The sequence below is a fragment of the Pongo pygmaeus genome, chromosome 2 (genome assembly GCF_028885625.2).
Source record: "Pongo pygmaeus isolate AG05252 chromosome 2, NHGRI_mPonPyg2-v2.0_pri, whole genome shotgun sequence".
Taxonomy (NCBI): Eukaryota; Metazoa; Chordata; class Mammalia; order Primates; family Hominidae; genus Pongo; species Pongo pygmaeus.
Window position 1 is genome coordinate 205,978,460 of NC_085930.1, and position 23,105 is coordinate 206,001,564.

Below are 23,105 nucleotides of genomic sequence, written 5' to 3' on the forward strand. Positions count from 1 at the left end.
TCAGGGTTGCTGGACACAGGAGATGCTGGGAGGGTCGCATGTTCAACAGAGGGCATGGGAGCTCTGTGCTCCTCCGAACTTAACTTGCCCTGGGTATCTTTCTTTTTTTTTGAGACAGGATCAGGCTCTTTTGTCCAAGCTAGAGTGCAGTGGCACAATCTCAGCTTACTGTAACCTAAGCCTCCCCAGTCCCCAGCTCAAGGCATCCTCTCATCTCAGCTTCCCTAGAAGTTGGAACTCTAGGTGCACAACACCACACCGGTTATTATTATTATTTTTTTTTAATTTTTTATAGAGACAGGTTTTCACCATGTTGCCCAGGCTGGTCTCAAACTCCTGAGTTTAAGCGATCCTCCCACCTTGTCCTCCCAAAGTGCTGAGATTACAGGCATGAACCACTGCATCCAGCATGCACGTCTCTTTCATTGACTGTTTCTGAGATGTATCCTTCACAATGAACCAGTAATAGGAAATGAACTGGCCAGATGTGGCGGCTCACATCTGTAATCCCAGCACTTTCAGAGGCTGAGGTGGGAGGATCACTTGAGACCAGGAATTTGTGGCCAGCCTGGCCAACACAACAAGACCCCATCTATACAAAAAATAAAAGAAACTAGCCAGATGTGGTGTTGCAGGCATGTAGTCTCAGCTACTAGGGAGGCTGAGATGGGAGAACCACTGGGGCCCAGACAATCAAGGCTGCAATGAGCTATGACTGCACCATTGCACACCAGCCTGGGCAACAAAATAAGACCCTCTCTCTCAGAAAAAAAGAAAATAAACTGTTTTTCTGAGTTCCATGAACTGTTCTAGCAAATTATTAAACCCAAGAAAACAGTTATGGGAACCCCCGATTTGTAACAGGTTGGTCAAAAGTACAGGTGACAACTTACGACTTGCCATTGGCATCTGAAGTCAGGATGGTCTCGTGGGACTGAGGCCCTAACTTGTAGGGTCTGTGCTAACTCCAGGTAGTGTCAGAATAAAGTCATGGGACACCCAGTTAATATCCAGAGCACTGAAGAATTTGGTGTAGAAACTCCATACATACATTCAGTCACAAGTGTGTGAGTAGAGACAAACATGGGCTTTTCTGTCACCTGTCTACCGCTTAACTGCATAGGAGAGGCAATACGTGGTGCTCATGAACAAAGCAAACATTAAAGTCACACCAGACCCAACATTTGACTCAGTCTTAATATCCAGGTGAGCTTGGGCAAATCATTCATTATTCCCAAGGCTTCATCACTCCATTCATCAAATAGGGATAACTGTGGCACCTACCTGTGATTCTGTGAGAATTAACGAAATATTATACTTGGGGTTATTGTCATCATTATACCCATTCCAAACTATTTGACAAGGACAGTGATGGATGATGACATCAAAAAATCAGAAACTGCAATGAGGTCTCTCAGGCAAAATTCCATACAAGCAAATTACTGTCTCTACAAAGCATTCCTGCCACACTTAATTCACCATTCCCTGAACAAAATATGCCATCCTCGTTGTTCAGGTCTGTACAGTGCTGGTTTCCCTTCCTGGGCAGTTTGCTCCATCCCATCCCAGCCCATTCCCCATCCTGCCACCTCCCCCTTTCCTCCCCACTCTCATACAACTCTTCCTCATCTTTCAGGACTTGGCTTCAATGTCACCTTAACTGGAAGCTTTTCTCACTCTCCAGAAGAGCTTCCCATTGCACTTGATGCATGCACTATCATTTGATCATTTTTGAGTTACAGTCCAAATCTTTTTGTACCTGAATAACATGTTGCCCAGTCAGTCTCTCTTCCTGGATTCAGAAGTTGTTCATGGTAGATCCAGCTGGAAGTGACAAAAAGACATCTTTTGACATAAAGGGATGACACAGACAGACATAAGTTCTTAAATGTCTTAAATGTTATGTGAAAATTAAACAGAATTCAAAGATTTGTGGGGAACACTTAGGAGGGAAAGTTACTGGGAACGTCATAAAGGGTTAATTTGTATTTTATTTTATTTTTTGAGACAGTCTCACTCCGTCACCTAGGCTGGAGTGCAGTGGTGCAATCAGGCTCACTGCAGCCTTGACCACCTGGGCTCAAGTAATCTCACTTAATTTTTATTTGGTTTAAGAAAGTCTTGGTTGAGGGTGGTGGCTTATGCCTGTAATCTCAGCACTTTGGGAGGCTGAGAGAGGTCTATTACTTGAGGCCAGGAGTTTGAGATCAGCCTGGGCAATATATTAAGACCCTGCCTCTACCATAAAACAGAGTGAATGTGTGGAAGACAATTTTTCCACAGACTGGGAGTGAGGGAATAATTTCAGGATGATTCAAGTGCATTACATATATTGTGCACTTTATTTCTATTATTACTACATAGTAATATATAATGAAATGATTCTACAACTCACTATAACGTAGACTCAGTGGGATCTCTGAGCTTGTTTTCCTGCAACTAGACTGTCCATCTGGGGTGATGGGAGACAGTAACAGAATATCAGGCATTAGAGTCTCTTAAGGCGTACACAACCTAGATCCCTCGCATGCACACTTCACAACAGAGTTTGTGTTCCTATGAGAATCTAATGCTGCTGCTGATCTGACAGGACATGGAGCTCAGGTGGTCATGCAAGCGATGGGAGGGGCTAGAAATACAGATGAAGTTTCCCTTCACTCACCTGCTGCTCACCTCCAGCTCTGTGGCCCTGTGGTTGGAGACCGCTGCTCAAGTGCATTCGAAAGGATCCATCCCATGCCATTCTTCAGAGTCATCTTTACTGCTGCAGTGGTCAACCTGTAGCAGCCCTAAGCTCACAGGACATATGCTTCAACTGGCATTTCACAATCAACAGTATATGGTAGCTTGAGTCATTGTGAAGTCACTTCCTGGAAATCACCAGCATCCCATATCCCATTAGCAAGGAGCTCAGCACTGCTCCTTGGATAACCAAACCTACTCCCAAATCCCATCTGTGTGTGTCTATCTCCTGGTACCCTTCCTAGCATCGACTCTGTACTTGTAGGAGTCCAATCGGGAGACACAAACCATTCAAAAGTTTAAACTAGAATGAGCAAGGTGGCTCACACCTGTAATCCCAGCACTTTAGGAGGCCAAGATGGGTGGACTGCTTTGAGCTCAGGAGTTTGAGAACAGTCTGGGAAACATGGCGAAACCTCATCTCTACAAAAAACACAAACATCAGCTGGGTGTGGTGGCACTTACCTGTAATCCCAGCTACTCGGGAGGCTGAGGCAGGAGAATTGCTTGAGCCTGGCAGGTGGAGGCTGCAGTGAGCAGAGGTTGTGCCACTGTACTCCAGCCTGGGTGACAGTGCGAGACCCGGTATCAAAAAGAAAAAATGTATATATATGTAAATTTAATATAAAAAGTATTAATTTTGGCCAGGCACAATGGCTCATGCCTGTAATCCCAGCACTTTGGGAGGCCAAGGCACACAGATCACCTGAGGTCAGGAGTTCGAGACCAGCCTGACCAGCATGGAGCAACCCCATCTCTACTAAAAATAGAAAACTAGCCCAGGCCAGGCATGGTGGCTCATGCCTGAAATTCCAGCAATTTCAGAAGCTAATGCAGGAGGATTGCTTAAGGCCAGGAGCTAGAGACTGGTCTGGACAACACAGTGAGACCCTGTCTCTATCCAAAAAAAGAAAAAAATTAGCTGGGAGTGGTGGTGCACACTTGTAGTCCCAGCTACTCAGAATGCTGAAGTTTCAGCCTGGCAGGTCAAGGCTGCAGTGAGGCATGATTATGCCACTACAGTCCAGCCTGGTGACAGAGCAAGACCCTGTCTCAAAGAACAAAACAACAACAACCATTTACAGACAGAAAAGAAACAGAGCTAATAAGCTAAGGAAAGATGTTGAAATGTGACAAGTAAAGTAATATGAGATCTTTTATCTATTTAAAATAATCAAACAAAAAATGACTTACTAAATTATAATACCCTGTGCTGGCAAAGGTGCAGTGAAATGGGCACTTTCTTATACTATAAGGGGTGTTTAAATTGTGTATAAGCCTTCCAGGGTAAAGCTTGTCAATTTTTTAAAATAATAGAGACAGGGTCTCACCATACTGCCATACTGCCTCCTCCAACTCTTGGCCTCAAGCAATCCTCCTGTCTTAGCCTCCCAAAGTGCTAAGATTATAGCTGGGAGGCACCCAAAACCTTGTCAATTTACATGAAGGGTAATGAGAACGTCCATTCACCGTGACTCACAGTAATCTTACTTCTGGGGAGACAATTCAATCTAAACAAAAGGTCATCTGTACAAACACAGTAAAAATCTGGGAGTAACTGAAGACAGAGTTGGTAAGTGAAATAAGAAACAGTTATAAGAAATTAAACTATGGTATTAATAGGTACCTGGTAAAAGGTCAGTTGATGTTAGCTGCTACTTTTTTGTCGTTTTGAGACAGGGTCTCACTCTGTCACCCAGGCTGGAGTGCAGAGGCCTGATCATGACTCACTGCAGTCTCAGCCTCCCTGGGCTCAAGTGATCCTCCCACCTCAGCCTACCAAGGAGCTGGGACTACAGGAACATGCCACCACACTAGGCTAATTCATGTATTTTTCTGTAGGGATGGTGACTCCCTTTGTTTCCAAGGCCTATCGCAAACTCTTGGCCTCAAGCCATCCTCCTGCCTCAGCCTCCCAAAGTGTTGCGATTACCAGTGGGAGCCACCACACCTGGCCAGCTGCTACTTTTATCAATATTATTATTATTCCACTCGATTAAAAATTATTATTTTCAAGGCTATGCAACAGTATGTATCCTACAGCATAATTGTAAAAACATATACAGTCGTCCCTCAGTATACAGAATTAGTTCCAGCCCCCCATCTCTGCATATACCAAAATCCATGCTTACTCACGTTTCACTGTCACCCCTCTGGAATCCACGTATAGGAAAATTCCGAATATTAGTTGGGCATAGTGGCAAGCACCTATAGTCTCAGCCACGTGGGAGGTTGAGATGGGAGGATCGCTTCAGCCTGGAAGGTTGAGGCTGCAGTCAGCTGGGATAGCACTACTACACTCCAGCCTTGGACAACAGAGGGAGACTCTGTCTCAGAAGAAAAACAAAATAAAACAGGTTAGAAATTGTAATGAGGTCTGTTGGGCAAAATTCCATATAAGCAAAGTATAAATTAATAAAGCAAATGGTGATAAATTAGTACGACTGACTTTCTGGAGTTTCTGACAATAAGAGTAAGAAAAATGCAAAACACAAAGACAGAGGGTAAAAAGAGAAATTAGGAAAGCATTCTACATGTTTAACAGGAAGACACTGGCCATGTTCGTGCAGCAGCAGTATGTCATGATATGACATACCTTGGAGAGAAGTTAACAGATGAGGAAGTTGATAAAAATCATCAGAGAAGCAAAATACTGGTAGCGACACTCAAGTAAACAACGAAATTTCCATAACTTATGTCAGCAAAATGGGAATATTGTACGGTGTGTGTTGAAGTTCGTATACAACATTGTTTATCTGCCTTTTGTTTGTTTGTAAGGAATGTATATACTAAAAGTTCTTCTTGCTGTCAAAAGAATATGTGTGAATAAGTCATTTTAACTTATTCTTCTGTTTTTCTTTGATCTTCCTGCCATCATCCCACAGCCTTACTTTAGAAATTTGTTTTTTAGAACATTGAACAAGTGCTCCTTGTGGTGGCACACACCTCTAGGATGGGAGGCAGGGGTGGAAGGGTCACTTGAGGCCATGAGTTTGACACCAGCCTGGCCAACAAAGTGAGACCCCACGTCTACAAAACAATTTAAAAATTAGCCAAGTATCGTCATGTATACCTACAGTCCCAGCTACTCAGGAGGCTCAGGTAGGAGGATCCTTAGCCCAGGAGTTCAAGGCTGCAGCGAGCTGATAGCACTACTGTACTCAAGCCTGGGTGACAGGGTGAGACCCCATCTCCTAAAATAAAAATCAAAGAAAAAAAATAGTTCAAGTAGCAAGTAGTATGTGGCTTACTCTGAATATTTCTAAACTAGAAATTCTCAATCTTTTGGGATCTAACATCCCTTTACATTTTTTAACTTTATTGAAGATCTCTAAGACTATTTCTTTCTGTAGATAATTATATTAAAACTAGAAAATAAGACACAAGTTCTTAAATATTATTCATCACATATTAAAGCCATTACACGTTAATATAATACAAGATTTTAAAAATATTTAATATTCATTACATATTAATAATAAAACCATTACATGTTGATATAATACTTTCTTTTTTTCTTTCAGACAAAGTCTTGTTCTTTTGCCCAGGCTGGAGTGAAGTGGTGCAGTCTCAGCTCATTGCAACCTCCGCCCCGCAGGTTCAAGCGATTCTCCTACCTCAGCCTCCCAAGTAGCTGGGATTACAGGGGCCCACTACCATGTCCAGCTAATTATTGTATTTTCTTAGTAGAGAAGGAGTTTCGCCATGTTGGCAAGGCTGGTCTTGAACTCTTGACCTCAGGTGATCCACCCGCCTGGGTCTCCCTAAGTGCTGGGATTACAGGTGTGAGCCACCGCGCCCACCCCGATTAATATATGTTTTAAAACACTGATTAGTCAGGCAACAACACCGGGCAGGGGTCTCCTCATTCCCAGTGACGCAAACCCCACTGCACGGCTGAGGGGTTGCAAGGGCTGCAGAGCCAAAAGGCTCTGACTTGAGATTTCATTATTTTACTTGTATTTTTATTTGTATTGTGAGACAGGTCCTGCTCTGTCACCCAGACTGGAGTGCAGCTGTGCACTTACAGCTCACTGCAGCCTCGACCTCCTGGGCTCAAGCCATCTTCCTGCCTCAGCTCCCCAGTAGCTGGTAGTACAGTTGAGTGCCACCATGCCTGGTTAGTTTTTTAATTTTTTTGTAGAGTGAGGGGTCTTGCTATGTTGCCCAAGCTGGCCTCAAACTCCTGACCTCAAGAGATCTGCCCACTTCAGCCTCCTGAGTAGCTGAAACTACAAGTACACATCACCACGCCTAGCTACATTAATTTAATTTTGAAAAATATTTTTGTAAAGAGCAGATCTTGCTGTGTTGTCCAGGCTGGTCTTGAACACCTGCCCTTAAAAGATACTCCCACCTCTGCTTACCAAACAGCTGGGACTACAGGCATGAGCCACCGCAATGAGCCTGAAGAGATGTCTTTAATCTAGCATCCCATACTTGGTAGGATTGGGAAAGGCAGTAGTGTTTTTTAAAATTACTTCATAATTTCAGTAACAATCAAACTCAACCTTGACCCCTGCCTTCTCTCACACCCCATATCCAGTCTGTCAGGAAATCCTGTTGACTGTCTTCGGCATGTACTAAAGATCCCCACCCAGCAACTCCCTGGCCTCCTCCCCTACCTCTCCCCTCTGACCATCTCTCAACACCACATGACCCTGGTCAGGACCACCATCATCTCCCGCCTGGATGTTGCCAAAGCTTGGCCCCCATGCTTCTACCCACATCTTCCCATAGTCTTTCTCAACTCAGCAGCCAGAGAATGCTTTTAAATCAGGAGACAGACCACGTCGTCGCTCTGCTCAGAACCCTCCCGCAGTTCCCATCTGAGTCAGAGTAAAAGCCAAAGCCCCAGCAATAACCTCCCGGGGCTTAAGTGATTTGTACTGATCCCCACCCAGCAACTCCCTGGCCCCCTCCCCTAATTCTCTCCCTCTCTCCGTCTGCTCCATGGGCCTCCTTCCAGAGCCTCAGACACACCTCAGACACTTTATTCTATTGTTTCTGCCTACAGTTCTCTTCCCTCAGCACCTTGGCCAGCTCCTTCCCCTCCTTCAAGTCTTTACTCAATTTTCACTTAGGAGGCCACCCCTGACCATTCTATTTAACATTGCCATCTGTCCCCATGCCCACCGTGCTCATTTCTTCTATCTTTACTTTCTTCTTTTTTTCAAGATCTCACTGTCACCAAGGCTGGAGTGCAGTGGCACAATCACAGCTCACTGCAACCTCAAATTTCCAGGCTCAAGCGATCCTCCCACCTCAGCCTCCCCAGTAGCTGGGACTCCAGGTTCATGCCATCATGCCTGGCTAAATTTTTTAGTATTTTATTTTATTTTATTTTGAGACAGAGCTTCACTCTTCTTGCCCAGGCTGTAGTGTAATGGTCTGATACCGGCTCACTACAACCTCCACCTCCCAGATTCAAGTGATTCTCCTGCCTCAGCCTTCCAAGTAGCTGGGATTACAGGTGCGTGCCACCACACCCAGCTAATTTTTGTATTTTTAGTAGAGCCGGGGTTTCGCAATGTTGGCCAGGCTGGTCGCGAACTCCTGACCTCAGGTAATCTGCCCGCTTCGGCCTCCCAAAGTGCTGGAGTTACAGGCGTGAGCCACCACGCCTGGCCAATTTTTTCATTTTTTGTAGAGACAAGGTCTTACTATGTTGCCCAGACTGGTCTTGAACTCCTGGCCTCAAGTGATCCTCCTGCCTAAATTCCTAAAGTGCTGGGATTACCGGCATGAGCCATCATGCCTGGCTTCATGTTCATTTCTTCTTGCCGCTGCAACATAGTTTGCAGTTTCCTACATTTAGTGGCTTAAAACACCACAAAACTACCATCTTACGGTTCTAGGGGCCAGAAACCCAAACTAGGTCTATTAAGGCTAAAGTCAAGGTGTCAGCAGGGCTGCATTCCTTCTGGAGACCCTAAAGTGTTCCCTTGGCTTTTCCAGCTTCTAGAAGCCACCCCCATTCCTTGGATCATGGCCCCTGACTCCATCTTCAAAGCCAGAAGTGAAGCATCTTCAAATCTCCCTCTCTCACCTCTGCTTTCGTCACCACATCTCCTGCTCCAATTCTGAATCTCCTACTCTCTTTCTTTTATGAAGACCCCTGTGATTGCTGGGCATGATGGCTCCCACCCAGAATCCCAACATTTTGGGAGGTCAAGGCAGGAGGAACACTTGAGGCCCGAAGTTTGAAACTAGCATGAACAACATAGTGAGACCCCCACCTCTAGAAAAAAAATAAAAACAAATATTAGCCCGACATGGTGGTATGCGCCTGTAGTCCTAGCTACTTGAGAGGCTGAAGTGAGACAATCGATTTAGCCCAGGAGTTTGAGATCAGCCTGGACGACATAACTAAATCGCATCTCTACAAGGAAGAGGTGGGAGGATCACTTGAGCCCAGGAATTTGCGGCCAGCCTGGGCAACAAAAGAAGACCCCATCTGGCCAACACGGCCAACCTGGCCACCATGGTGAAACTCCGACTCTACAAAAATGAGCTGGGCATGGGTGACATGCATGTGTAGTCCTACCTACTTGGGAGGTTGAGATGGGAGGATCGCTTGATCTCAGAAGGCCAAAGCTATAGTGAGCTATGATCACATCACTGCACTCCAGCCTGGATGACACAGGGAGATTCTGTCTCAAAAAAAAAAAAGAAAAGAAATATATATTTCATCTCTGTCCCTGGTTCCTGGCACAGAGCTTCTAAAGCTCTTAGAAAGACCTCAGTGATAGATGTGACAAGAACATCTTTTGTTTTAATATTTGGTCTTGGTCCCAGGTTTCTAACACAAGAGCCTCTAAGAACTTTGGGATCTCCAGCATGGTAAGAATGCATTTGGGGATGTTGTTGAGATGACTGGGTGACTGCAAGCTCCTACATGTCTTCAAGAGGAGGGCTGATTACCATGCAACCACATGGTAAGAGGCTTGGAACTTTCAGCCTCATGCACTGAACTCCAGGAGGAAGAGGGGCTGGAGACTGACTTAATCACCAACAGCCAAAGATTTTATCAATCATGCTTGCATAATAAAGCCTCCATAAACACCCTGAATGGGGTTTGCAGAGCTTTCAGGGTTGCTGGACACAGGAGATGCTGGGAGGGTCGCATGTTCAACAGAGGGCATGGGAGCTCTGTGCTCCTCCGAACTTAACTTGCCCTGGGTATCTTTCTTTTTTTTTGAGACAGGATCAGGCTCTTTTGTCCAAGCTAGAGTGCAGTGGCACAATCTCAGCTTACTGTAACCTAAGCCTCCCCAGTCCCCAGCTCAAGGCATCCTCTCATCTCAGCTTCCCTAGAAGTTGGAACTCTAGGTGCACAACACCACACCGGTTATTATTATTTTTTTTTTTTAATTTTTTATAGAGACAGGTTTTCACCATGTTGCCCAGGCTGGTCTCAAACTCCTGAGTTTAAGCGATCCTCCCACCTTGTCCTCCCAAAGTGCTGAGATTACAGGCATGAACCACTGCATCCAGCATGCACGTCTCTTTCATTGACTGTTTCTGAGATGTATCCTTCACAATGAACCAGTAATAGGAAATGAACTGGCCAGATGTGGCGGCTCACATCTGTAATCCCAGCACTTTCAGAGGCTGAGGTGGGAGGATCACTTGAGACCAGGAATTTGTGGCCAGCCTGGCCAACACAACAAGACCCCATCTATACAAAAAATAAAAGAAACTAGCCAGATGTGGTGTTGCAGGCATGTAGTCTCAGCTACTAGGGAGGCTGAGATGGGAGAACCACTGGGGCCCAGACAATCAAGGCTGCAATGAGCTATGACTGCACCATTGCACACCAGCCTGGGCAACAAAATAAGACCCTCTCTCTCAGAAAAAAAGAAAATAAACTGTTTTTCTGAGTTCCATGAACTGTTCTAGCAAATTATTAAACCCAAGAAAACAGTTATGGGAACCCCCGATTTGTAACAGGTTGGTCAAAAGTACAGGTGACAACTTACGACTTGCCATTGGCATCTGAAGTCAGGATGGTCTCGTGGGACTGAGGCCCTAACTTGTAGGGTCTGTGCTAACTCCAGGTAGTGTCAGAATAAAGTCATGGGACACCCAGTTAATATCCAGAGCACTGAAGAATTTGGTGTAGAAACTCCATACATACATTCAGTCACAAGTGTGTGAGTAGAGACAAACATGGGCTTTTCTGTCACCTGTCTACCGCTTAACTGCATAGGAGAGGCAATACGTGGTGCTCATGAACAAAGCAAACATTAAAGTCACACCAGACCCAACATTTGACTCAGTCTTAATATCCAGGTGAGCTTGGGCAAATCATTCATTATTCCCAAGGCTTCATCACTCCATTCATCAAATAGGGATAACTGTGGCACCTACCTGTGATTCTGTGAGAATTAACGAAATATTATACTTGGGGTTATTGTCATCATTATACCCATTCCAAACTATTTGACAAGGACAGTGATGGATGATGACATCAAAAAATCAGAAACTGCAATGAGGTCTCTCAGGCAAAATTCCATACAAGCAAATTACTGTCTCTACAAAGCATTCCTGCCACACTTAATTCACCATTCCCTGAACAAAATATGCCATCCTCGTTGTTCAGGTCTGTACAGTGCTGGTTTCCCTTCCTGGGCAGTTTGCTCCATCCCATCCCAGCCCATTCCCCATCCTGCCACCTCCCCCTTTCCTCCCCACTCTCATACAACTCTTCCTCATCTTTCAGGACTTGGCTTCAATGTCACCTTAACTGGAAGCTTTTCTCACTCTCCAGAAGAGCTTCCCATTGCACTTGATGCATGCACTATCATTTGATCATTTTTGAGTTACAGTCCAAATCTTTTTGTACCTGAATAACATGTTGCCCAGTCAGTCTCTCTTCCTGGATTCAGAAGTCGTTCATGGTAGATCCAGCTGGAAGTGACAAAAAGACATCTTTTGACATAAAGGGATGACACAGACAGACATAAGTTCTTAAATGTCTTAAATGTTATGTGAAAATTAAACAGAATTCAAAGATTTGTGGGGAACACTTAGGAGGGAAAGTTACTGGGAACGTCATAAAGGGTTAATTTGTATTTTATTTTATTTTTTGAGACAGTCTCACTCCGTCACCTAGGCTGGAGTGCAGTGGTGCAATCAGGCTCACTGCAGCCTTGACCACCTGGGCTCAAGTAATCTCACTTAATTTTTATTTGGTTTAAGAAAGTCTTGGTTGAGGGTGGTGGCTTATGCCTGTAATCTCAGCACTTTGGGAGGCTGAGAGAGGTCTATTACTTGAGGCCAGGAGTTTGAGATCAGCCTGGGCAATATATTAAGACCCTGCCTCTACCATAAAACAGAGTGAATGTGTGGAAGACAATTTTTCCACAGACTGGGAGTGAGGGAATAATTTCAGGATGATTCAAGTGCATTACATATATTGTGCACTTTATTTCTATTATTACTACATAGTAATATATAATGAAATGATTCTACAACTCACTATAACGTAGACTCAGTGGGATCTCTGAGCTTGTTTTCCTGCAACTAGACTGTCCATCTGGGGTGATGGGAGACAGTAACAGAATATCAGGCATTAGAGTCTCTTAAGGCGTACACAACCTAGATCCCTCGCATGCACACTTCACAACAGAGTTTGTGTTCCTATGAGAATCTAATGCTGCTGCTGATCTGACAGGACATGGAGCTCAGGTGGTCATGCAAGCGATGGGAGGGGCTAGAAATACAGATGAAGTTTCCCTTCACTCACCTGCTGCTCACCTCCAGCTCTGTGGCCCTGTGGTTGGAGACCGCTGCTCAAGTGCATTCGAAAGGATCCATCCCATGCCATTCTTCAGAGTCATCTTTACTGCTGCAGTGGTCAACCTGTAGCAGCCCTAAGCTCACAGGACATATGCTTCAACTGGCATTTCACAATCAACAGTATATGGTAGCTTGAGTCATTGTGAAGTCACTTCCTGGAAATCACCAGCATCCCATATCCCATTAGCAAGGAGCTCAGCACTGCTCCTTGGATAACCAAACCTACTCCCAAATCCCATCTGTGTGTGTCTATCTCCTGGTACCCTTCCTAGCATCGACTCTGTACTTGTAGGAGTCCAATCGGGAGACACAAACCATTCAAAAGTTTAAACTAGAATGAGCAAGGTGGCTCACACCTGTAATCCCAGCACTTTAGGAGGCCAAGATGGGTGGACTGCTTTGAGCTCAGGAGTTTGAGAACAGTCTGGGAAACATGGCGAAACCTCGTCTCTACAAAAAACACAAACATCAGCTGGGTGTGGTGGCACTTACCTGTAATCCCAGCTACTCGGGAGGCTGAGGCAGGAGAATTGCTTGAGCCTGGCAGGTGGAGGCTGCAGTGAGCAGAGGTTGTGCCACTGTACTCCAGCCTGGGTGACAGTGCGAGACCCGGTATCAAAAAGAAAAAATGTATATATATGTAAATTTAATATAAAAAGTATTAATTTTGGCCAGGCACAATGGCTCATGCCTGTAATCCCAGCACTTTGGGAGGCCAAGGCACACAGATCACCTGAGGTCAGGAGTTCGAGACCAGCCTGACCAGCATGGAGCAACCCCATCTCTACTAAAAATAGAAAACTAGCCCAGGCCAGGCATGGTGGCTCATGCCTGAAATTCCAGCAATTTCAGAAGCTAATGCAGGAGGATTGCTTAAGGCCAGGAGCTAGAGACTGGTCTGGACAACACAGTGAGACCCTGTCTCTATCCAAAAAAAGAAAAAAATTAGCTGGGAGTGGTGGTGCACACTTGTAGTCCCAGCTACTCAGAATGCTGAAGTTTCAGCCTGGCAGGTCAAGGCTGCAGTGAGGCATGATTATGCCACTACAGTCCAGCCTGGTGACAGAGCAAGACCCTGTCTCAAAGAACAAAACAACAACAACCATTTACAGACAGAAAAGAAACAGAGCTAATAAGCTAAGGAAAGATGTTGAAATGTGACAAGTAAAGTAATATGAGATCTTTTATCTATTTAAAATAATCAAACAAAAAATGACTTACTAAATTATAATACCCTGTGCTGGCAAAGGTGCAGTGAAATGGGCACTTTCTTATACTATAAGGGGTGTTTAAATTGTGTATAAGCCTTCCAGGGTAAAGCTTGTCAATTTTTTAAAATAATAGAGACAGGGTCTCACCATACTGCCATACTGCCTCCTCCAACTCTTGGCCTCAAGCAATCCTCCTGTCTTAGCCTCCCAAAGTGCTAAGATTATAGCTGGGAGGCACCCAAAACCTTGTCAATTTACATGAAGGGTAATGAGAACGTCCATTCACCGTGACTCACAGTAATCTTACTTCTGGGGAGACAATTCAATCTAAACAAAAGGTCATCTGTACAAACACAGTAAAAATCTGGGAGTAACTGAAGACAGAGTTGGTAAGTGAAATAAGAAACAGTTATAAGAAATTAAACTATGGTATTAATAGGTACCTGGTAAAAGGTCAGTTGATGTTAGCTGCTACTTTTTTGTCGTTTTGAGACAGGGTCTCACTCTGTCACCCAGGCTGGAGTGCAGAGGCCTGATCATGACTCACTGCAGTCTCAGCCTCCCTGGGCTCAAGTGATCCTCCCACCTCAGCCTACCAAGGAGCTGGGACTACAGGAACATGCCACCACACTAGGCTAATTCATGTATTTTTCTGTAGGGATGGTGACTCCCTTTGTTTCCAAGGCCTATCGCAAACTCTTGGCCTCAAGCCATCCTCCTGCCTCAGCCTCCCAAAGTGTTGCGATTACCAGTGGGAGCCACCACACCTGGCCAGCTGCTACTTTTATCAATATTATTATTATTCCACTCGATTAAAAATTATTATTTTCAAGGCTATGCAACAGTATGTATCCTACAGCATAATTGTAAAAACATATACAGTCGTCCCTCAGTATACAGAATTAGTTCCAGCCCCCCATCTCTGCATATACCAAAATCCATGCTTACTCACGTTTCACTGTCACCCCTCTGGAATCCACGTATAGGAAAATTCCGAATATTAGTTGGGCATAGTGGCAAGCACCTATAGTCTCAGCCACGTGGGAGGTTGAGATGGGAGGATCGCTTCAGCCTGGAAGGTTGAGGCTGCAGTCAGCTGGGATAGCACTACTACACTCCAGCCTTGGACAACAGAGGGAGACTCTGTCTCAGAAGAAAAACAAAATAAAACAGGTTAGAAATTGTAATGAGGTCTGTTGGGCAAAATTCCATATAAGCAAAGTATAAATTAATAAAGCAAATGGTGATAAATTAGTACGACTGACTTTCTGGAGTTTCTGACAATAAGAGTAAGAAAAATGCAAAACACAAAGACAGAGGGTAAAAAGAGAAATTAGGAAAGCATTCTACATGTTTAACAGGAAGACACTGGCCATGTTCGTGCAGCAGCAGTATGTCATGATATGACATACCTTGGAGAGAAGTTAACAGATGAGGAAGTTGATAAAAATCATCAGAGAAGCAAAATACTGGTAGCGACACTCAAGTAAACAACGAAATTTCCATAACTTATGTCAGCAAAATGGGAATATTGTACGGTGTGTGTTGAAGTTCGTATACAACATTGTTTATCTGCCTTTTGTTTGTTTGTAAGGAATGTATATACTAAAAGTTCTTCTTGCTGTCAAAAGAATATGTGTGAATAAGTCATTTTAACTTATTCTTCTGTTTTTCTTTGATCTTCCTGCCATCATCCCACAGCCTTACTTTAGAAATTTGTTTTTTAGAACATTGAACAAGTGCTCCTTGTGGTGGCACACACCTCTAGGATGGGAGGCAGGGGTGGAAGGGTCACTTGAGGCCATGAGTTTGACACCAGCCTGGCCAACAAAGTGAGACCCCACGTCTACAAAACAATTTAAAAATTAGCCAAGTATCGTCATGTATACCTACAGTCCCAGCTACTCAGGAGGCTCAGGTAGGAGGATCCTTAGCCCAGGAGTTCAAGGCTGCAGCGAGCTGATAGCACTACTGTACTCAAGCCTGGGTGACAGGGTGAGACCCCATCTCCTAAAATAAAAATCAAAGAAAAAAAATTGTTCAAGTAGCAAGTAGTATGTGGCTTACTCTGAATATTTCTAAACTAGAAATTCTCAATCTTTTGGGATCTAACATCCCTTTACATTTTTTAACTTTATTGAAGATCTCTAAGACTATTTCTTTCTGTAGATAATTATATTAAAACTAGAAAATAAGACACAAGTTCTTAAATATTATTCATCACATATTAAAGCCATTACATGTTAATATAATACAAGATTTTAAAAATATTTAATATTCATTACATATTAAAAATAAAACCATTACATAATACTTTCTTTTTTTCTTTGAGACAAAGTCTTGTTCTTTTGCCCAGGCTGGAGTGAAGTGGTGCAGTCTCAGCTCATTGCAACCTCCGCCCCACAGGTTCAAGCGATTCTCCTACCTCAGCCTCCCAAGTAGCTGGGATTACAGGGGCCCACTACCATGTCCAGCTAATTATTGTATTTTCTTAGTAGAGAAGGAGTTTTGCCATGTTGGCAAGGCTGGTCTTGAACTCTTGACCTCAGGTGATCCACCCGCCTGGGTCTCCCTAAGTGCTGGGATTACAGGTGTGAGCCACCGCGCCCACCCCGATTAATATATGTTTTAAAACACTGATTAGTCAGGCAACAACACCGGGCAGGGGTCTCCTCATTCCCAGTGATGCAAACCCCACTGCACGGCTGAGGGGTTGCAAGGGCTGCAGAGCCAAAAGGCTCTGACTTGAGATTTCATTATTTTACTTGTATTTTTATTTGTATTGTGAGACAGGTCCTGCTCTGTCACCCAGACTGGAGTGCAGCTGTGCACTTACAGCTCACTGCAGCCTCGACCTCCTGGGCTCAAGCCATCTTCCTGCCTCAGCTCCCCAGTAGCTGGTAGTACAGTTGAGTGCCACCATGCCTGGTTAGTTTTTTAATTTTTTTGTAGAGTGAGGGGTCTTGCTATGTTGCCCAAGCTGGCCTCAAACTCCTGACCTCAAGAGATCTGCCCACTTCAGCCTCCTGAGTAGCTGAAACTACAAGTACACATCACCACGCCTAGCTACATTTATTTAATTTTGAAAAATATTTTTGTAAAGAGCAGATCTTGCTGTGTTGTCCAGGCTGGTCTTGAACACCTGCCCTTAAAAGATACTCCCACCTCTGCTTACCAAACAGCTGGGACTACAGGCATGAGCCACCGCAATGAGCCTGAAGAGATGTCTTTAATCTAGCATCCCATACTTGGTAGGATTGGGAAAGGCAGTAGTGTTTTTTAAAATTACTTCATAATTTCAGTAACAATCAAACTCAACCTTGACCCCTGCCTTCTCTCACACCCCATATCCAGTCTGTCAGGAAATCCTGTTGACTGTCTTCGGCATGTACTAAAGATCCCCACCCAGCAACTCCCTGGCCTCCTCCCCTACCTCTCCCCTCTGACCATCTCTCAACACCACATGACCCTGGTCAGGACCACCATCATCTCCCGCCTGGATGTTGCCAAAGCTTGGCCCCCATGCTTCTACCCACATCTTCCCATAGTCTTTCTCAACTCAGCAGCCAGAGAATGCTTTTAAATCAGGAGACAGACCACGTCGTCGCTCTGCTCAGAACCCTCCCGCAGTTCCCATCTGAGTCAGAGTAAAAGCCAAAGCCCCAGCAATAACCTCCCGGGGCTTAAGTGATTTGTACTGATCCCCACCCAGCAACTCCCTGGCCCCCTCCCCTAATTCTCTCCCTCTCTCCGTCTGCTCCATGGGCCTCCTTCCAGAGCCTCAGACACACCTCAGACACTTTATTCTATTGTTTCTGCCTACAGTTCTCTTCCCTCAGCACCTTGGCCAGCTCCTTCCCCTCCTTCAAGTCTTTACTCAATTTTCACTTAGGAGGCCACCCCTGACCATTCTATTTAACATTGCCATCTGTCCCCATGCCCACCGTGCTCATTTCTTCTATCTTTACTTTCTTCTTTTTTTCAAGATCTCACTGTCACCAAGGCTGGAGTGCAGTGGCACAATCACAGCTCACTGCAACCTCAAATTTCCAGGCTCAAGCGATCCTCCCACCTCAGCCTCCCCAGTAGCTGGGACTCCAGGTTCATGCCATCATGCCTGGCTAAATTTTTTAGTATTTTATTTTATTTTATTTTGAGACAGAGCTTCACTCTTCTTGCCCAGGCTGTAGTGTAATGGTCTGATACCGGCTCACTACAACCTCCACCTCCCAGATTCAAGTGATTCTCCTGCCTCAGCCTTCCAAGTAGCTGGGATTACAGGGGCGTGCCACCACACCCAGCTAATTTTTGTATTTTTAGTAGAGCCGGGGTTTCGCAATGTTGGCCAGGCTGGTCGCGAACTCCTGACCTCAGGTAATCTGCCCGCTTCGGCCTCCCAAAGTGCTGGAGTTACAGGCGTGAGCCACCACGCCTGGCCAATTTTTTCATTTTTTGTAGAGACAAGGTCTTACTATGTTGCCCAGACTGGTCTTGAACTCCTGGCCTCAAGTGATCCTCCTGCCTAAATTCCTAAAGTGCTGGGATTACCGGCATGAGCCATCATGCCTGGCTTCATGTTCATTTCTTCTTGCCGCTGCAACATAGTTTGCAGTTTCCTACATTTAGTGGCTTAAAACACCACAAAACTACCATCTTACGGTTCTAGGGGCCAGAAACCCAAACTAGGTCTATTAAGGCTAAAGTCAAGGTGTCAGCAGGGCTGCATTCCTTCTGGAGACTCTAAAGTGTTCCCTTGGCTTTTCCAGCTTCTAGAAGCCACCCCCATTCCTTGGATCATGGCCCCTGATTCCATCTTCAAAGCCAGAAGTGAAGCATCTTCAAATCTCCCTCTCTCACCTCTGCTTTCGTCACCACATCTCCTGCTCCAATTCTGAATCTCCTACTCTCTTTCTTTTATAAAGACCCTTGTGATTGCTGGGCATGATGGCTCCCACCCAGAATCCCAACATTTTGGGAGGTCAAGGCAGGAGGAACACTTGAGGCCCGAAGTTTGAAACTAGCATGAACAACATAGTGAGACCCCCACCTCTAGAAAAAAAATAAAAACAAATATTAGCCCGACATGGTGGTATGCGCCTGTAGTCCTAGCTACTTGAGAGGCTGAAGTGAGACAATCGATTTAGCCCAGGAGTTTGAGATCAGCCTGGACGACATAACTAAATCGCATCTCTACAAGGAAGAGGTGGGAGGATCACTTGAGCCCAGGAATTTGCGGCCAGCCTGGGCAACAAAAGAAGACCCCATCTGGCCAACACGGCCAACCTGGCCACCATGGTGAAACTCCGACTCTACAAAAATGAGCTGGGCATGGGTGACATGCATGTGTAGTCCTACCTACTTGGGAGGTTGAGATGGGAGGATCGCTTGATCTCAGAAGGCCAAAGCTATAGTGAGCTATGATCACATCACTGCACTCCAGCCTGGATGACACAGGGAGATTCTGTCTCAAAAAAAAAAAAGAAAAGAAATATATATTTCATCTCTGTCCCTGGTTCCTGGCACAGAGCTTCTAAAGCTCTTAGAAAGACCTCAGTGATAGATGTGACAAGAACATCTTTTGTTTTAATATTTGGTCTTGGTCCCAGGTTTCTAACACAAGAGCCTCTAAGAACTTTGGGATCTCCAGCATGGTAAGAATGCATTTAGGGATGTTGTTGAGATGATTGGGTGACTGCAAGCTCCTACATTTCTTCAAGAGGAGGGCTGATTACCATGCAACCACATGGTAAGAGGCTTGGAACTTTCAGCCTCATGCACTGAACTCCAGGAGGAAGAGGGGCTGGAGACTGACTTAATCACCAACAGCCAAAGATTTTATCAATCATGCTTGCATAATAAAGCCTCCATAAACACCCTGAATGGGGTTTGCAGAGCTTTCAGGGTTGCTGGACACAGGAGATGCTGGGAGGGTCGCATGTTCAACAGAGGGCATGGGAGCTCTGTGCTCCTCCGAACTTAACTTGCCCTGGGTATCTTTCTTTTTTTTTGAGACAGGATCAGGCTCTTTTGTCCAAGCTAGAGTGCAGTGGCACAATCTCAGCTTACTGTAACCTAAGCCTCCCCAGTCCCCAGCTCAAGGCATCCTCTCATCTCAGCTTCCCTAGAAGTTGGAACTCTAGGTGCACAACACCACACCGGTTATTTATTTTTTTTTTTTTAATTTTTTATAGAGACAGGTTTTCACCATGTTGCCCAGGCTGGTCTCAAACTCCTGAGTTTAAGCGATCCTCCCACCTTGTCCTCCCAAAGTGCTGAGATTACAGGCATGAACCACTGCATCCAGCATGCACGTCTCTTTCATTGACTGTTTCTGAGATGTATCCTTCACAATGAACCAGTAATAGGAAATGAACTGGCCAGATGTGGTGGCTCACATCTGTAATCCCAGCACTTTCAGAGGCTGAGGTGGGAGGATCACTTGAGACCAGGAATTTGTGGCCAGCCTGGCCAACACAACAAGACCCCATCTATACAAAAAATAAAAGGAACTAGCCAGATGTGGTGTTGCAGGCATGTAGTCTCAGCTACTAGGGAGGCTGAGATGGGAGAACCACTGGGGCCCAGACAATCAAGGCTGCAATGAGCTATGACTGCACCATTGCACACCAGCCTGGGCAACAAAATAAGACCCTCTCTCTCAGAAAAAAAGAAAATAAACTTTTTCTGAGTTCCATAAACTGTTCTAGCAAATTATTAAACCCAAGAAAACAGTTATGGGAACCCCCGATTTGTAACAGGTTGGTCAAAAGTACAGGTGACAACTTAGGACTTGCCATTGGCATCTGAAGTCAGGATGGTCTCGTGGGACTGAGGCCCTAACTTATAGGGTCTGTGCTAACTCCAGGTAGTGTCAGAATAAAGTCATGGGACACCCAGTTAATATCCAGAGCACTGAAGAATTTGGTGTAGAAACTCCATACATACATTCAGTCACAAGTGTGTGAGTAGAGACAAACATGGGCTTTTCTGTCACCTGTCTACCGCTTAACTGCATAGGAGAGGCAATACGTGGTGCTCATGAACAAAGCAAACATTAAAGTCACACCAGACCCAACATTTGACTCAGTCTTAATATCCAGGTGAGCTTGGGCAAATCATTCATTATTCCCAAGGCTTCATCACTCCATTCATCAAATAGGGATAACTGTGGCACCTACCTGTGATTCTGTGAGAATTAACGAAATATTATACTTGGGGTTATTGTCATCATTATACCCATTCCAAACTATTTGACAAGGACAGTGATGGATGATGACATCAAAAAATCAGAAACTGCAATGAGGTCTCTCAGGCAAAATTCCATACAAGCAAATTACTGTCTCTACAAAGCATTCCTGCCACACTTAATTCACCATTCCCTGAACAAAATATGCCATCCTCGTTGTTCAGGTCTGTACAGTGCTGGTTTCCCTTCCTGGGCAGTTTGCTCCATCCCATCCCAGCCCATTCCCCATCCTGCCACCTCCCCCTTTCCTCCCCACTCTCATACAACTCTTCCTCATCTTTCAGGACTTGGCTTCAATGTCACCTTAACTGGAAGCTTTTCTCACTCTCCAGAAGAGCTTCCCATTGCACTTGATGCATGCACTATCATTTGATCATTTTTGAGTTACAGTCCAAATCTTTTTGTACCTGAATAACATGTTGCCCAGTCAGTCTCTCTTCCTGGATTCAGAAGTCGTTCATGGTAGATCCAGCTGGAAGTGACAAAAAGACATCTTTTGACATAAAGGGATGACACAGACAGACATAAGTTCTTAAATGTCTTAAATGTTATGTGAAAATTAAACAGAATTCAAAGATTTGTGGGGAACACTTAGGAGGGAAAGTTACTGGGAACGTCATAAAGGGTTAATTTGTATTTTATTTTATTTTTTGAGACAGTCTCACTCCGTCACCTAGGCTGGAGTGCAGTGGTGCAATCAGGCTCACTGCAGCCTTGACCACCTGGGCTCAAGTAATCTCACTTAATTTTTATTTGGTTTAAGAAAGTCTTGGTTGAGGGTGGTGGCTTATGCCTGTAATCTCAGCACTTTGGGAGGCTGAGAGAGGTCTATTACTTGAGGCCAGGAGTTTGAGATCAGCCTGGGCAATATATTAAGACCCTGCCTCTACCATAAAACAGAGTGAATGTGTGGAAGACAATTTTTCCACAGACTGGGAGTGAGGGAATAATTTCAGGATGATTCAAGTGCATTACATATATTGTGCACTTTATTTCTATTATTACTACATAGTAATATATAATGAAATGATTCTACAACTCACTATAACGTAGACTCAGTGGGATCTCTGAGCTTGTTTTCCTGCAACTAGACTGTCCATCTGGGGTGATGGGAGACAGTAACAGAATATCAGGCATTAGAGTCTCTTAAGGCGTACACAACCTAGATCCCTCGCATGCACACTTCACAACAGAGTTTGTGTTCCTATGAGAATCTAATGCTGCTGCTGATCTGACAGGACATGGAGCTCAGGTGGTCATGCAAGCGATGGGAGGGGCTAGAAATACAGATGAAGTTTCCCTTCACTCACCTGCTGCTCACCTCCAGCTCTGTGGCCCTGTGGTTGGAGACCGCTGCTCAAGTGCATTCGAAAGGATCCATCCCATGCCATTCTTCAGAGTCATCTTTACTGCTGCAGTGGTCAACCCGTAGCAGCCCTAAGCTCACAGGACATATGCTTCAACTGGCATTTCACAATCAACAGTATATGGTAGCTTGAGTCATTGTGAAGTCACTTCCTGGAAATCACCAGCATCCCATATCCCATTAGCAAGGAGCTCAGCACTGCTCCTTGGATAACCAAACCTACTCCCAAATCCCATCTGTGTGTGTCTATCTCCTGGTACCCTTCCTAGCATCGACTCTGTACTTGTAGGAGTCCAATCGGGAGACACAAACCATTCAAAAGTTTAAACTAGAATGAGCAAGGTGGCTCACACCTGTAATCCCAGCACTTTAGGAGGCCAAGATGGGTGGACTGCTTTGAGCTCAGGAGTTTGAGAACAGTCTGGGAAACATGGCGAAACCTCGTCTCTACAAAAAACACAAACATCAGCTGGGTGTGGTGGCACTTACCTGTAATCCCAGCTACTCGGGAGGCTGAGGCAGGAGAATTGCTTGAGCCTGGCAGATGGAGGCTGCAGTGAGCAGAGGTTGTGCCACTGTACTCCAGCCTGGGTGACAGTGCGAGACCCGGTATCAAAAAGAAAAAATGTATATATATGTAAATTTAATATAAAAAGTATTAATTTTGGCCAGGCACAATGGCTCATGCCTGTAATCCCAGCACTTTGGGAGGCCAAGGCACACAGATCACCTGAGG

General features: G+C 44.9%; 1 long non-coding RNA gene across 2 annotated transcripts; it reads right to left on the reverse strand.

Annotated features, from left to right (window-relative positions):
• Positions 1-1,910: 1,910 nt before the first annotated feature.
• Positions 1,911-22,900, reverse strand: LOC134737574 (uncharacterized). Of its 2 annotated transcripts, none has more exons than XR_010125613.1 (9): positions 22,314-22,900; positions 21,411-21,475; positions 15,647-15,767; positions 14,710-14,900; positions 12,494-13,136; positions 11,591-11,655; positions 5,816-5,936; positions 4,879-5,069; positions 1,911-2,870 (listed from the first exon to the last, which is right to left on the reverse strand). It is a non-coding gene; the product is annotated as an uncharacterized LOC134737574 (long non-coding RNA). The 2 variants fall into 2 exon arrangements; XR_010125612.1 differs by lacking the exon at positions 1,911-2,870 and adding an exon at positions 3,155-3,305 and having other exon boundaries at positions 12,494-12,701.
• Between the last annotated feature and the right edge of the window lie 205 nt (positions 22,901-23,105).